We start from the raw sequence: 11,173 nt of genomic DNA on the forward strand, positions 1-11,173 counted from the left end.
TATTTTTTCCCTCTGAGGAGTAGCCCATTTCAGAGTGCAAATAAGTCAGAATGACACCACTAGCTTGTGCTGAATGTGTTTCAGGCTTCCTTTCCTTGAAGCCTTTCTGGTTGAGAAAGCATTTTCTTGAACCTATACAGACCTCAGCATGTAGAGGACATCTGAATGTATTATGTAGGGGTGGTGTTTTTCTTGCCTGAAGAGGGTAGATGCATGGGAATTAGCCTAGGAATGTACTCGAATGGAAATTCCCTTACTTTCTAAAGGAACACTGATGTTAAAGATTTCTTCCACTGATATTAGTGCATCCTTGGGTTTGGAGGAATTAATCTTTTATCTGCCTTGATAAACAACATCTGCAACTCTACTGCCTATCTGAGAAATGACTTAACAAAAACTGTTTGAGCTTGTGTTTGCAGAATTTCCATCCAAACTACTGATCTGAGAATTTTCTGTGTAGGATGACTCAGCCTATAGCCATTAGTTTGTATTTACACAGGATGTAGCGTGCATTTTTTTTTCCCTGGGAACATCAGTGAGACAATGCAAGAATCATAAATGGAACAAAGTTCATGTTTCCTCACTGGAAGGGCAGCAACACATTTGTTCCTCTGATGTAGAATTTACACTCCTCTGTTTCTTCACGTATCTGCAAGTAGCAACATCTGCTGTCTTGAGTTTCTGTACAAAACAAATCTATCCTCTCTGAAGACAGAGGAAGGAGATCTGCATATTACCTGTACAAGGCAAAGGAAGTATGATGTGAGAACACTACCTGGGGTCATCAGTCTCTTTGCTGCAAACTTTTTCTGTGCACCTTCCCTCTGCTCCAGGCTCACAGGGACTAGACACCATGGACTGACCACAGATGCAGACCCAGTGGCCAACTTCTCATACAGAAGTCATGATGCCTAAGTAAGGAGAGGCACCAGTCATTCCCCCTGTCTCCCCCCCCCAGCCCCCCAGCACTTTTTACAGATCATGTGTCAGATTTTTCCATCTGCTTGAATTCCCCATCACACACAGGTGATGCAGTGCCTAGAGGATAGGAACCCAGAGCAAGAAGCAAATAGTGATGGAAGCGGTAGAGTGGTAGATAAATCTTGTTCTGCATCACTCTGGTAATATCTACCATTCAAAGACAAAAGCATATGCATGGGAGAATTGCTGCTAGCAGGACTGTTAAAGTGTGGTTTTCTTGCAGGATCCCACAGAATATTTATTTCTTAATTCCAAAGAGATAATAGTCATTAACTGTGGTTGTGGTTTTGGCTTCACTACTCATTCCCACATCCAGTTTCAGAACTGAGTCTGTTTGGAAAGGCATTTTGGAGCCTGGAAACATGCCTATGCAAATAGAAAGCTAAAGCTTTTAAAACCTTGGAAATCTTGTATGGAAATTGCATATTCCAAAAAAAAAAAATCTTTGAGTCATTAGCCAGTCCTACTGCATTTCATGTGCCATTTCACAATGCTGTCTCCTCCTGTGTATACAGTGTTCCCTATGAAGCCCAACAGCAGTATGAGGTGCATAACTACCTCTTATCTGTTTTCCATTAATGGACATAAACCCAGGACAGTCCCTCTTTAATTTTTTTTCTGCATACAGCAAGCAGTGCAGAACTATGACATGTCGCATGCATTTAAAAGTATCAGCGCTGCGCTGAGGCTCAAACTCAATTGATGCTAATTAATTTCACATTGTATATTTTTTCCACTGAATAGATCCTTCTTCCAGATGATTTAAAAATAAATGCAAAAAAAACAAACACCCGGAACTGCTGTGTTGAATTACAAATTAGTATGAAACCTGCACCTTTTGTTAGGGCAGGTTTAGCTGATGAGTGGCTTTCAGATTCCTCAGCTGGCACTGACTGCATGAAAACTGTCATGTCACAAAGTCTGCAATTCAAAAGCAGCATCATGAATTTTTGTCATTTTCTGGGTTTTCCTGTTCCAGTCCCTGGCCACTCCCTCACCTCTGCTGAGTGTTCAGAGCTCACTGAGGACAGCTAATTCGCTGTCCTAAGGCAATGTTGGAGCTTCTGGCTTCTGTTTGAAGTTCTGGTTATCTTTTGCAAAATTATACATGTGTAGTGTTGGAAATAGCAACATGCTAGCAATAAAAGAAGCATAAAATAGATTGTCAATCTCAGAAACATTTGGTTCCCTTCCTTCAATGGATAATACATTATCCATAGTGCTTTAGTTGTATTGAGGGTGCCAGTGACAGTAGAGGCTGTGGAAGGATTGAGGATTCAGGATTCTGAGTGTGCAGAAGACTCGTCAGGCAGGAGCTGATTGTCCCCTGCTAGTGTTGCATTCTATTTCCTGCTCTAGGTCAAGCTTCTGCTCTTCAAAAGACCTCCACTTTCCTGCCCTTAGCATCTTGTATTGACATAGACAGTAATTCCTGTTATTGTTCTTACTAGCATTTGTGGTTGACATGGCTGCTTATATCTAAAGAATAACAGGGATTAAAGGGCTGTTCTTTCTCTTTGCAGCCCAGACAAAACTGTTTCAGTGACACGGTAGGCACACACATCCTTAGAGAAGAAGAAGACCATAAAGCAAGTTGTCACTGGTGGGTTTGGGTGGAGAAGTCAGTAAAATAATAGTCTGTGGCATATTTTTGACTTTCCCAAGCACTAGATTTATCTGTACAGCTAGGAGTTACTCCTTAACTGCAATGCATGAGCAGCCTTATAACAAAAATCTGTAAATTTTTTAACCTCATATACAGGATTGATCTTTTGTGGCTTTGCTGTTAATCATGCAGGAAAGCAAGCAAAACAGTGAAACTAGGGAATATAACATCTCGGTCACAAGTAACATCGCTCACCTCTGCAGACACTTACTTGTTCCTGTGGCTTGGAAGGGTTCACCTCCAGCTATCTGTGGTCTAGGTTAGTATCACTGTGTCACTATAGCAACAAAATGGCCTCTGAAAAACGGCATGAGGTGTCTCAGGCTGCTTCCCTGTGGGATGGGGTTCACATTAGAGAGGTCAATACAGTTAGAGATGCCAAGTGGCAACTTTGTTGGCAGCCTTAAAAGGATCAAAGGAGGCAGATGTGAAACCAGCTCTTTGCTCCTGGGTTTTTTTTTTTCCAAGGCAGAGTGAGGCTGAATGTGTTTTATTTTGGACAAAAAAGGAGTCATAGAATCATAGAATCATCGAATAGTTAGGGTTGGAAATGACCTTAAGATCATCTAGTTCCAACCCCCCTGCCATGGGCAGGGACACCCCACACTAGACCATATCGCCCAAGACTGTCCAATCTGGCCTTGAATACTGCCAGGGGTGGAGCATTTATCACTTCTTTGGGAAACCTGTTCCAGTGCCTCACCACCCTTACAGTAAAAAACTTCTTCCTTATATCTAACCTGAACTTCCCCTGTTTAAGTTTAAACCCTTTCCCCCTTGTCCTGTCGCTACAGTTTCTAATGAAGAGTCCCTCTCCAGCATTCTTGTAGCCCCCCTTCAAATATTGGAAGGCTGCTATTAGGTCTCCATGCAGCCTTCTCTTCTCCAGGCGAACAGCCCCAACTTTCTCAGCTTGTTTTCAGCCTGCTTCAGCCCTCTGATCATCCTTGTGCCCCTCCTTGCTGCTCCGATAGCTCCATGTCATTCTTATGGATTTCAGAGAAACAAGTGTTTTCCCTGCTTTATGGCAAGCAGGGAGGCAGTGGAGTGAAAGGGCATCAAGAGGGACACACTGGTTGCCTCGGCTGCACCAGTTCTTGCTTCTGCCTTCTGCTCTCTGGCCCACTTTGGCTTAAGCATTCCAAAAACCAAGTTTCATCTGAAGACAGGGACAGGTAAATGCTTCAGGCACTTGTCTCTTCTGCTCTAGACATAGCAAGAGGCTGCCTAAATCCCTGACTGTTTAACTTCCTCTGTGACCACAGATGGCAAACTTAGATTAGACAGGGGAACAGGATGGAAGTATTAGATTAAATATTTAATTTTCAAGATGGCCAAGATAAATGAGATTGATCCCACTGAATTAAGTTCTTAACAGACCAAGTGCTGTGTCTCAAATCTTCTAGTCTTGGTGCTTTTCAGAGTTTTGCATTGGTCAAAAGAAGTTGAATCAAACTAAGTGGCACAGGGATAGATAAGCATAGAATCATAGAATCGTTAGGGTTGGAAAGGACCTTAAGATCATCTAGTTCCAACCCCCCTGCCATGGACAGGGACAGCTCACACTAAACCATGTCACTCAAGGCCTCGTCCAACCTGGTCTTGAACACTATTCCAAAATAAATAAAGGTTTTATAGCGTAGCTGTGGGGACTGTTGAGAACAGGGGCAGATGCAGTTCTGGTAATCTCCTCCTTCTGGAAGTACATTTTTGTACTTTTTTGAATTTGTAAGCCCAAAATTAACTTTCCATTAGCAGGAAGTCTCACATTGAGCTGCTTGTTTTCTAGATAATTATTCCATAGCAATACTCACTAATGATAACTCTTGAAGCTCTAGGTCATGCTAATCTATTCTGTGTAGATTGTTGGAAAACACCTATCACCTTAACAAACCACCTTTTAGCAGAAGATTAAATGGCAGAATAAGATACTGTCATGTATTGTTAGTCCTTCCATCCTGTTCCCCATAGAGAGAAGAGTATGTAGTGGAATAATTTGATTTTGTGAGGTATTGTGTTTCTGTTAGTTTTCTAAAAATATGTGTTGCTACTGACTTAAATAATGAAGAGCAAAATCAGAACTCTAGACCAGAATTAGTAAAGAGTTTTAGTTATAAGCAGAGTATTTTAAAGGCTGCCCACTGAGTAAGACTAGATGCAGCAGTAGAAGTAGAAGTAGCATCCTAGAAACAGCAGTACCAGTAGTGTATGTAAGATAAATAGGAGGCATAAAACAGGCAGATATATATAAAGGTTAACGTCTGCTTTATACACAATAGTAAATATATGGTAAAAGTAATTGATACTCAGTAATGAGGAATACTGTTTAATCCATTTTGGCATTTGTTTATTACCAGTATACCTCTAAAAGATTGGGTTTTTCTTCCATAATGGGACTGGAATATTCTACTAAATCAATATCAGAGTTTCTGAAGTTATTGCAGAAGAATATGGTTATGGATAAATAATTATGGAGAGTTCTTTTAAAAATGAAACATTGCTTGAAAGAACACCATATGGAAAAAAAGAAAGAGGTATGGACAGGTATGTTTATTTTAAAAGTTTATATGGCATTTCTGACTGCTTGAAATCATTCTGAAACTGTACATTTAAAGCTCACAGCTGCCTGGTTCAGTTATTTGTATTTGCGAAGAAGGAGGAGGTAGAATTTTCAAAATAAGGGACATACTTCTCAATCCCATTTTCTCTGCTTAAACACAACCTCTTTCTGAGGGTTGAACCCAACTTTGCAGAATGATCCTGAGGTTCTGCATGCCTAAATAATTTTTGGAAGTGTGGGTTATAATATGTATTACTTATATTCACTTGGAATGCTGTATGAAAGTGAATTCTAAATATCCAGCCAGCAGCAAAGGTACATTTTCACCATGCTAGCCTGTGCTGGATGATGAAATGTGGAATCATATCTAATTTATGCAGGTTTTTACACCTTTTTTCCAAGGTGAAGGTCCCAGATGCATTGCTGTGGAATAGGAATGAGACTCGTTGGCTGCCTTTATAATGTTCTAGGGTATCCTAAGTGAGAAAGCACTGTCCAGCTACCTCCATCCGTATTAGGTCACCTACTGAGGGAGTGTCAAGCTGAGTCTTACTTTCTTTACATTACATCTCAAAGCCAAGTCCCACATGCTTTCCAGTGTTTAAGTGTGTAAGCATCCCTCTCCAGAAAGTTTTCACAGGTCCTGAAAGTATATAGGTAAGAAGCCAACAGAGAGAAAGCATCTGAAGAAAGTGAAGTATGTGTGAAGGAGAGAGCTGCTGTATATAGATATGCTGCTGATTCTCAGCTTTTGTGTATTTAAAAGTTGGATGACCCAGAGAGTATTCTGGGTATGACGCAAAATGCAGGAGAGCGCTGTAGGTAATGTCATGGACTCTCAAGGCATTAGGATGAACTTTAGAATCCATAATCCTTAGAGTTTTAGTGGAATTGTGTGAGAATGCACTATTTTCAGAGGAGAGAAATCTTTGTATATTAAATTAAATTTAGATGTATAGTTGTGGAGAAAATTCGGGAAGGGGGGAGAAAGTCTAAAAATTTTAAATGCAAAATGCAAAGAAGAATGTCACAATTTTTATCATTTTACTTTTCTGGAATTTTGATACTCAATACAAAATTAGATGTGAAACAGTACAAGTGAGGCACTTTGCCAGCTGGTAGAAATTTGGAGGATAGTAAGAATGCCTTTTAAAAAACATATAGGGATACAGCACTTTAAAAAAAAAATGAATGTCTTCTGCTTTGTGAGTAAATATTGTTGAGAAATGCCTAAACTGAAAGAAATCTTAGAAGACTGTTGTATAACAACAAAAAGATACTAAGTCTATGATACAACCTACAGTTCATACAGTCCTATATATGGAGTTTTCAAAGCACATTCAACCAGCAGTTGTTTATAGTTAATTCCAGGGAGAGCAGTATTGCACTAAGCACCCTATGCAAAAATGCCAAACAGATAGTGTTAGGTAAGGCATAGGTTTAACTCAGCTCTTTTAGATTGTATGAAGAGATAAACTGCATCTCAAAGCAAGGCTTTAAATGCTCTTCCTAATGTGTCTTCCTAATTAAAAGAATATTCCTTTCAACTAAAAGCTAACAATCTGTGATTGTTTCAAGCTCCCCACTTCTGATCTAAGATAATACTGGTGTGCTACTCCTATAGGCTTCACCAAAAGCCGTCTCACCATACCTGAGCATATCTCACTCACATTATTTACTGCTTCATTTCTTCTCAGAATAGTGGCTGTTAGCAAGCAACATGAGGAGTCCATGCCTCTCAGGAATGGATATCTGATTTTCTTAACACTGGCATGGTTGTTTTTCCTCACCTCTTTCTTTTTTTGTCTGAAATAGTGTATAGGTTGGTGTCTGCAATCACTTGGGAAAGAACAGGGGAACAGAAGGGAAGATGCTGGCTGAACGTTCTCTCACTAATAGTAACTTCAGCTTCTGTCTGACCTGTCCTAAATTGTACTTGTTTTGTTACTCACTTAGAGTACCCAGATTCTCCTACAGATTCTTGGGTTGGGCTCTGAACCAAAAAGGATGAGGGCAGCCACTCTGCTATACTGCTTCCATTCTTCTCTGTTGTGTTTGCAATTGCCATTCTGATCCTTAGACATCTGTGGTGTTTTTCCCCACAGTCATGGTTAGGAAGGCCGTGGGAAAGTTTTTCTTGGGAAGAAGCAATAGTATGCAGTCCTTCCACAGTGTGAACTGTCACTCTCTCCAGAGAAAAGGAATTAGAGTATTGTCTCAAGAGCTGAGAAAACTTGCAGATTTTCCATGTAGAGTAAACAGTTTCTGTAATTACCAGGAAAACAAAACAGAGAGGCAAAGTTGTACAGCAGGAGCATCCCGTCTGATACACACTGCTGTGATAAAGAAATCCAAATCCTGAGGAATCAGAGGCACGTTATCCTCGCTTGCTTTAAAGGTCAGCTAAGAAGTTAATTTCTCAAATGGGCTTATAGCTCTGAGACAACATAACACTAGTCATTTCTTCCAACAAATTGCAGTTGTTAGAGAAACTGGATTAGTAGCTCATAGACCTAAAAATAGTCATTATGCACTTGCCAGAGAAGGATGAATTCAGTAACAGAGGTGAAGGTATATCAAAATAATATCTGGAGAAAAAGCAACAAAAAAAAAAAAGCTCAACTCAAAGCAAGTTACCTGTAAAATTACATTAAAAAAATAATCTGAATCACCAGCTGGAAGGATGACAGGGTTTAGTCTTGGTCCTGTTTTATTCGCCTTCCAGATCCACCTTGCAGCTGTTGCTTTATTGACTAAATCGGTTTGGCCACAGTTCTTTTCAAAGTCATGTACTTCTAGTTAGGCAGTGAAAGCCATTATTTTAAAGCCATTATCTTAATACTGAAAAATAAGAGTCTTTGGCTTAACATTTTAATCTTCTTTGCAAGCGGGGGAGTGGAGAGAGAGGGATAATTGCTAAACTTATTCAACTGAAAAACAAAAACTAAACTCCCAAAGACCAAATCTAATAACACAGCTACAGCAAAAACAAGTTTCCAGACCTCAGAATATGTTTAGTGAAAAGTGGGTAATTATTTTTCATTACACCAAGCATCTGCATTTTAAAGAATTCTCTCTTATGCCATCCTTTTATGGATTTGTATTACTACTTGCTTAGACTTAAAAAAAAAAAAATAAAGAAAAACACAGAACACTTCTTTATTCTTCAGTTACTTATTTTCCATAGCAGAGCAATTCCACTGTACTGTGTATGACCTTGAAGGAGCAGCACTCCGCTGCAAACAGGGAGCATCAGCCTGTGTGGTGAAAAGTTCTGCAAGCTGAAGACTGTAGTTGGATGCAGTTTATACTATGACTTAAGTAATTCTTTTTACTTTTATATCCAGAAACAGACCTGTATATCACTCAGGATTAACTTTCACCATTTTCTTTAGAATTTCTTTCTATAGTGTGTGACTTTTCTGTGCATCTTTCATAAAGTCTCTGCATTTCAGATCTGAGGCATTGACAAGCGTAGGGTACAAATAATAACTGTCAGCAAATCTAATCACTGTGAAAGATATTGGTTAAATTATTTATGCTCGTTGTCTTTCAGATATCTTATAGAGTCCTTTTTTGCATATTCAGTTCTTGCAGAAACCTTTGGTTATCATTGTAAGAAAGGTCAACAGTAATCTTGATTTTGGGATTTAAGTAGCAGCAATACCATTTGTCTGTCATTCACCATGTACCATTATTACTACAGTGTTAAGGTTCATTTGTGAAATAGGAATGTCAGGATAAGCAGCATTAGCAGTTATCTGCTTTGCACATCCTACACATTATGTGCGCATTTCATGGCATACGTCTATAGAACATAATATGACTGGTAAAATATGTAGAAAAATAGGAATAAAAAACACAAAATCTGTGGACAGTGCTGTGTTTGATAGCTATTATGAGATATTATGGATATATTGTCACCTATTCTTCGGATTGCACTGAACCAAATCATGCATCTTTGACATCCATCCTTGCTTCAGTGAGAGGTATGATCATCGTTATCTCTTCAGTCACTACAACTCAGTTATATTAGAGCCCAGGGCTCCACTGCTAGGATTTACTTCATACCCTTCTTGATTTTAACCTTTCCCAGTTTACTAGAATTCTGCAATTCATCTTTGCAGATTTCCGCAGTATTTTGAAAAGGCTGTGTGTAGTCTGATTGTGCAATCCACTGGTGCAACACACAAATGTTAATCTGTTTCAGACCACCATCCCAGAGAGTCCACATGTTTCACAGACACACATAATGCCCTTATTCTCTATGCCACTTTGCTCTGCCCTTGTCCAACTTTAAAAAGGAACTGAATGTTACTAAAAATATTCCAGTCATTTATATTTGTTTCAGTGGGATAAATTCATTATTAGAAGAAACTTTTGCCAACCAAGCTAGTTTTATTGGCATTAACTTCACAGCCTGAGCCTATCAAGTCATAGTTCAGTCTCTTCCCAAAGCCTTTGCGGACAAATTGAACTTTGCATGCAGTATCTCGCCTAGAACTGGTAACAATTCTCCAGTTGTCTGTCACTGTGATCCTGACTCTCCCATCTAGTGGAAACCCCATGAAATTCATGAAACCATGAATGAAAATCTCATAGTGCTGATACTTGTTTAACACTTTCTTCCAGGAGCTTGTTGCAATTCTGAAATTGGTGATCTAACTGGCAATTTATTCGGATCGTCTTCATTTCCTCTGCAGAGAACCATAGATGACGATTAATCTTTGATGCCTAAATGTTGTATCTTTGGAGTTTTCCCTTTGATTTCAGTGTTGCCAGTGTAAAAACTGAGGTCTCATTCCTGTCTAAGATGGTGACAAAAGAGCTGCAATAATGGGATCAGACATATGTGAGGGTAATTGTTAGGTATCAGTAAAAAACTTGTATTATTGTAGGAAGATAGATGTTTGCCTGAGTTCATGCTGCTCAGTTTTAGGAGTGGCAATTTTTAGTAGGAATTATGAGCCTATATTGGTGGTCTGTCATTTATTGAGAGCCAAACAAAGGGTAGGAGCAGTTCAGTGCAGTGCAGTTTTAATTTCAGCTTTATGAATGCTGAGAATTCCTGAGTGTCTTGTTTCAAACTTCTCTGTTCACAAGTTGGATAAAAATCTTTGTTATTCCTAAAATATGAATATTGCCCACCTCAAAGCCTGTACTCCTGTGGAAGTGGACCAATCTGTCTCCCCTGGGTAAAAATGCTGTTTGTGTAATTCTGTAGTACTCTTATAATGTGTCCTGTAAATCTTTGGAGAGAATTGCACAAACATTCTGCACTAAGTAATAAGATTACGACCTTGTATTATCAACAAAGAATGCTCAGTATTAAAATAATATTGGTTGCCATTAAATAATACTAGAGCTCTATCAGGGTTTAGAGCACTATGATATTTGCGAACTGAAGCAGTTAATATAAAATTTCTTGCAGATACAAGGATAATTAATTTTAAATTTAGTAATTTGCTGAAGAGGGAAGGTGGTGTGCCTAGATATTTCTGTGAGCATAATTGTTAATAGATTAATTTTAGTGCTATGTAAATCTGAACATTATTTTAAAACATCAGCTTGCAATCTACTGAGAAGGGATGTTGCACGTTACAGTTTTACCGTGAGCTATCAGCTCAGCAAAGCATATAAACCAATGTCTTCCCACACTGAAACCAAGGGAGTAATTGCAAAATAAAGTCTCGTTACTTGTCCTAGCTATTCAGCAGAGGAATCCACCTGCCAACAGAAGCAAAGTCCATACAAACTATCACATGGTGCATTTTGATTTTTTTTAATTGGGGATTCATTTGGCAGTCTTAGCGGTCTGGAAGTTGCAGTAAGTACCTCTGATTGAAAACTACTATTTCAGTTATGATTGCTTCCCCAAGCCAACTGAGCTTATTATTAACCAAAGACTTACTTACTTGAAAACAAAACAGTAAAGTTTGGTTCTGTTATTTATGTCTCTGACTGCA

The sequence above is a fragment of the Pezoporus wallicus genome, unplaced genomic scaffold (genome assembly GCF_028554395.1).
Source record: "Pezoporus wallicus isolate ANWC-B61680 ecotype Strahan unplaced genomic scaffold, APGP_CSIRO_Pwel_v1 scaffold_6446, whole genome shotgun sequence".
Lineage (NCBI taxonomy): Eukaryota > Metazoa > Chordata > Aves > Psittaciformes > Psittacidae > Pezoporus > Pezoporus wallicus.